Source organism: Aythya fuligula, chromosome 10 (genome assembly GCF_009819795.1).
Source record: "Aythya fuligula isolate bAytFul2 chromosome 10, bAytFul2.pri, whole genome shotgun sequence".
NCBI lineage: Eukaryota > Metazoa > Chordata > Aves > Anseriformes > Anatidae > Aythya > Aythya fuligula.
In genome coordinates, this window is record NC_045568.1 from 9,783,807 (window position 1) to 9,789,864 (window position 6,058).

Sequence of the window (6,058 nt, forward strand, 5' to 3'; positions counted from 1 at the left end):
ACTGTGTCGGGGCCTAAAACTCCTTTCCCAGTTGGAAAGCTTGCAGTTAAGAAAAAGAAATAGATTTTTATGAGCAATATTTAGTTCAAGCATTTAACTAATTCTCCTGCTGCACGATTTGAGGTCAAAGTTTGATTCATTGACGTGTGGCAGCTTGAGAACTGGAATGGGAGGGATTAGGAGAGGAAGCAGAGTTTAGGAAACATCTATATTTTCTTGTCCAGTAACCCTTTTTTCCTACCCATCAAATGTATGTTTGACCTATGTTTCTAAATTAAGCGACACAGTGAAACATTCCTACATGCTTTCCTGTACTCCTTTTTTTTGCACATTGTCATCAGTTCTGCCGTGGGTGTGTTCAGCTTTGCTCTTTCAGGAAGGGAACCTGATCTTTCCAATTCTGGAGAAATGCTCTGGACGTGACATTGTTGTACAGATGCTGTGAACTTATACGTATATTCCATTAGGTTAGAGAATGGAAAATGGGTGTTTTATTATTCTTATTACTCATTAGAAGTAATTTTTAAAATAGCGCCCCGTTCACCATGGGATGTTCTGCAGTGACGCAGGCGTCGCGGGAAGCCATAGCCCAGTACCTTCCTTCTGTGGCTACGTGTTCGTGTGTCTGCGTAGGTGTGCGTTTCGTTCGGGATTCCTACAGAGATCAGTCTGGGGATCTGTCTGTAATCTTTTCTCCTACCAGCAAGGCCAGTCTCCCTCTGTCTCTCCTTGCTGTCTCCATTTTTTTTTTTGCATTCCCTCCCCCCAGCAGCTTCTGCTGCCCACCACCTCCAAAAAAGCCATCCCCTTCCCCCTTGTCAGTACTTTTATTTCTAGAGATGTAGCAGTCATCAATCCAAAATCACTTACATTACCCCCATAATATCTTGAGTGATGGTTCTGAATGCTTTTCCTAGTTGTGTTCATAAAGCAGCTGCAAAAAGGAAAAAAAAAAAAAAAAAAAAGCTGTCAGAGGAGACAGGTCCACGTCCTGCCCTGGCTTTGTTACTGTGGAGCTGCAATTGATTTACTGCTTCCATAAATGCAGTGAGCAGCATTGCCAAACCCAGAGATTTATCTGGGGCCACCCATGTGTTATGGGAAAAAAAAAAAAAAAAAAAAAGAATAGCTCATCCTTCCTTGGAGAAAAGAATGAGTTGTACCGTTTTTTTTCCTCTTTCCTTGAGTTTGCAGTAATTACCTTGGGAATAACTGTGATGCTCGGAAGACAGCTGCTTTTTATGGGTTGTGAGACACGGAGATGGGAGCAGTGGGAGGCTCAGTGCAGGGAGCAGCAGCCCCAGCCCTGCCCTCCTGCTGGGGACAGGGATGGTGCTGTGGTGACAGCCAGGGTCACCTTGTGGCAGGACATAGTCAGGTAGGAGTAGATTGAGGGTGTCCACGGAGTAGTCACTGAGTAGGGAGAAAAATATTTTCCACAGGGAAATCAGTGGGCTTGGCAGTGCAGAGGACCCCATTGTTTTTCTCCCGGTTCTTACCATGTAATTCATGCTTTGCTCTGTAAAGCACTGTGATATAGTTTGTATACATTCTGTAAAATAAGTTGTATTCTATTATATTGAAGAAATATGGATATAAAATAAAGTCAAAGGATGGAGTAAAGTAGCTGTGTGGTAACTGGACCCCAGATCCTGGCTGCATTGGTTGTCCCGTTCCCCAGGTCCATCCCCAGTGTGACTGAGGAGTTCTCCACATGAAGATACCGTGTTAGGTACGGTCTGTCCCGGGTGAGGAGGGATGGAGACACCAACTTCTGTTCCATGTAGCTCCTTTCTGGAGCCTGTCTCCCCAGCATCCTGGGTCCTCCTGCTGCTTGTGGCCCTGGGCAGTTCTTGCGCCCTAAGGCATTAGCAGATTGTGTGTAACCGTGCTTCAGGTTTTTTGAGGCTGGCGAAGTCCTGTTATTGCTCACAGCATGAAGGTAGGTGAGCCTTTGGGGGCAGCACGCTGGTGCTGGGCCAGCATGATTTGTAATCTAGGGAAAGCAAACACCCAAATCTCCATGGTTTTGTAGAGGGCAGGGCTGAGGGGAGGCGGGAGGTCGCCTGTGAGCTCTGCAGCCGGGCAGCTTGCTCTTGCAGAAGCTGGAATCTGCCTAAAAGCACCGAGGTGGATCTTTCACGGCAGCAAAGATGTCATCGTGAGCTGCCTGATGCTGCGGCCAGCCCCTGCTCCGGCCACAGGCAGAGCCGTGAATCCCCGCGGCCCCGCAGCGTGTCAGTGCGGGGGGCTGCGGCCCAGACCCTTCTGCTCCGTGGGAAATTCCCCCGCCAGCAGCTGCCGTGCTTTTTAACCGGAAGATTAATGGAGCAAGGCCGTGGAAAGGGCCAGAGTGCTGAGTACGGGTTCATCGGTCTCGGAGCAAGCACGCACTCGGTGAGTCACCGACACCGCTTCCCGCGGGCTGACGTCGAGCCTGGAGCGCTCCCAGCGCAGGCGCCCGGCCCAGCCCCGCGCCTGGGAGCTCACAGGGCCAGATCACCACATGCTGAGCCTGCGGGCTGCTCGTGCTGTAAAATAAAAACTAATCTCGATTAATTACGCCGCACGTGGTGTTCATCTGTAATCCTGCTGCGCGGCCTCTTTCCTCCCCAGCGCAGCTCCCCGCTGGTTCCTGTTCCCTTCCTGAGGTGCCTTCGACTGCCTTTGGGCTTCTCCGGTTTGTCTGAGGGGCGGGAGGAAGGTGCCTTCACCCCCAGGTTGAGCCTGTCAGCAGCCACCATTCCTTGCTCGGACACAGCATTGTGTTAAATCGATCACTTTCCTCTCACACAGCCAGTGGAGCTGGGTGCTGGCACGTGTGGTCGCAGCGGCGGGTGAGCGTCGTCACCTCCCGCGGGGAGCTGCTGCCGGCCACCCCTCCTGCTCTGCTCCTCGTGGCGGTCCTCAGCTGCACCACGTGTGGTGGTGCTGTAAGCGCTACGAAGTTGAAAGGTGTCAGCTCCACAGATGAGCACGTAGGGTAAGGTCTGGTTCCCGTCTGGAGCCCGTGGCCACGTTCCTCATGATTCGAGGGGGAGAAGCATCGAGACCCTGACCTCGCGAGCTGACAGAGAGCCAAGACTTGCTAAATCTGGACAAAATAAGCTGTGCTTCTGTTTAGCTGCAAGTTGTTTCAAGCAAAAACACATTTTGAAAGGATCTTTGTACCACACACAGAATTGTTGCACTTTCATGTGATGCCAGCAGCATCAGCGGCTGCTCCTGTGGGGTCCTGGGGTGACGCACCCAGAGGCCCCCAGCCCCCTTGGGAGCAGCGGTGGGTTATGGGCATCATCCGTTTATTTCCCAAAATGTTTTCTGTCATGGCTGCCTCCAGCAGGTGATTTTAAATGTGGCAACCATTCATTTCTAGTCCAGCTGTTGCTTTTCTCTTTTCCTCACAAGTTTGAACGTTGCTGCCACAGAGGAGTGGACCAGAAGGGCCGGACTGCTGGAGTGGAGGTGTTGTTTCTTTTAAACAGCTGAATTTTTAAATGATGTGTTTATAAGTACAGACCTTATTTTCAAAACAAAGCACATGGCTAACTTTGTGAACAGATGTTAAGAATGAGAGCCCAGAGGGGAGACATTTAGCACTTATAACTCTGGATGTGTCCCTGCAGGAGCCACCGTTGGTGCAGGGGACTTGTTCTTGGGGTAGGTGACAGGAGTGGCTCCTGACCACTGTGGGGCTGCGTGTGGCTGGGTTTGGAACCATTAGTTTGAGGCTGGTGACCCCAAGTGACCTGCTCCCTTCCTCGAGCAAAGCCACTTGACTCGAAATGGCTGAAGACCTTGAGCCCAGTGCTGGAGTCAGTCGGGTTGGACACACAACGCTGGGTGGCTGCAGAGGAGTCCCTGCTCCTGGTCCCAGTGTTGGGTCAAGCAACATTTAAATGGGCTCGGAGGTGAGGCCGAAGAAACAAGGCTTAAAATTGAAAATGGTCCATCCTGCCCTGGCGTGGCACGATTCCCCCTGTGACCTGACCCGCTGGCCCAACCCCTGGGAGAGATGCTGTAAGAGCTCATCATGGGGGCAGTTTGATGATACACATGGGAAGGGGGGAGAAAATAGCATTTAATTGAAGCACACTGCACATGTATGCATGTTTTTAGTTTAAACAAAACAGATTGGGCAAATATTTATTTCTGCCCCTACTGCTGCAAAGCAAACTTTCCCACAGCTTTTGACGGAGATAATCTGTTTTTTAGCCACAATGGTGAATTTGTAATGCCAACTTTTCATTTTTAATGTTTTAGAATTTCCTGATGGGTTCTCATGCAATTATTTTGATTAACAAAGAGGTTTTCAGACTGACTTGAAAGGGTCTCAGAGGCTTAGGAAGGACCTGGCTCTGTGTTACTGCTCTCTCACTGGGCTTGTTTTTCACAGCTTTCTAGCTCTTGAATCAAATTATTTGGAAATCAAAGAAAACTGCATCTTAGAAATATTTCATATCTCCACCCCTTCTGTGAAAAGTTTCTCTGCGGTGCTGGTTGAAATTTGGAAGAAAACTTATTCCCAGATCAAAAAAGAAAAACTTAAGGTTGTTATAAGAGAGAAAAAAGCAGCACTTCTTTAAAAGAATAAAAATAATAATGATAAAGTGTATTGTTAACAAAAAGACGAATGCTTTCAGTCATTTCTGTGAAACGCCAACCGCTGAAAACAAAGACGGAGAAGTATTCGGGACATTTCTGACTAACAAGGAAATGAGATCTCCAAGTAGGAAAGTTTTGGATGTTTCTATTTCATTAAAAATGTAGGAGGTGGCTTAAGAAATTAGGAAAAAATCCATTAGCAGTGTTTACTTGGATTTCATCATTCTCTTCTCATTGTTCATACTTTTTACTCATTATTTTGGACATTGTGGAAATTTCAAGCTGGCTTCACAGCATGTGTGCCAGCAGATCCCTGCCGCAGCACCCATCTCTATGCTCCAGATGGGATCATCTCCAGGACTGTGGGGCTGGTCCTTCTCCAGAGCTCCTGCTCCCCTAGAAAATGCCATCAAGGGCAGGTAACTATAAGTAAAAGCGATATATTATGTGCTTGCACATGGTATGTCCTGGGCCATGCAGGGTCCAAACGAGCTGCGATTGCTCCTCCACAGCCTCCTCCTCTTGGGGAGGTGAAGATGAGGAGACCTGATCATATGAGATGCACTTGGAGGTCACCTAATTTGCTTTCATCTGAGAAATCACCAGTATTTAATGAAACATCAGCAAGGGGCAGCTGCTGAGGTGGCTGCGTTGCCTCCCTGGTGCCCAGCTGCAGGGGAAGGTGAGCTGCTGATGTCTGCCTGGTCAGTGGAAACCTCACAGCATAGCACTGTGAGGCAGCTGCCAGGACAGGTCCTGCAGATGCTTTATTTCCTGGTTTCATTTGTCATCTTCTAATAATTTAAATATAACAGCTCCTTTAAGCATCGTGGCAGCAGAGCCCACTGATGACTGAGGAGAAGGGCAGTTTAGGTACAAGCTGAAAAGCCCTTACTTGTTAATGAAACCCCCAATTTTAGTGAAGCTTTCCAAATTCCAACAATCACACAACTGAACTATCTCAGTTTAGCAAGCTAGCAGAGGATTTTCTTTCACATTGCAAAACCTGGGAACATGAACCATGCGCCTGATGCGATCTCCATACAGATGGGCTTGAAACGCTGGCTCTGTCCCCAAACATCATTACTTTTACAGTGGACTTTTTAAAAATGTATTATTGCTGCTAATGCGATGTATATGTATTTTAGAAGTAATTTCCCCGGACTCCAATTAAACATTCTAACAGGGTTTTGTTCTCTAAACAATTTGAACCCGCTTCTTGCACCGGGGGGAGCACATTCGCCCCCCAGGCAGCACTGCAGCGTTGCTGGCTCAGTAACCCCAGCTGCGGCAGGGGCTGCTGCCCAGTGAGATGACCCAAACCCAAATCTGGTCCCCAAGGAGAGCAGAACCCCTCTTGTACTCCAGGACTTGGGGACCAGCCGTGACACACAGGGGTGAAATTCAACTTTGAGATGAAGCTGAGGTGGGTGGCTGGGACAGGGGGTGGGTG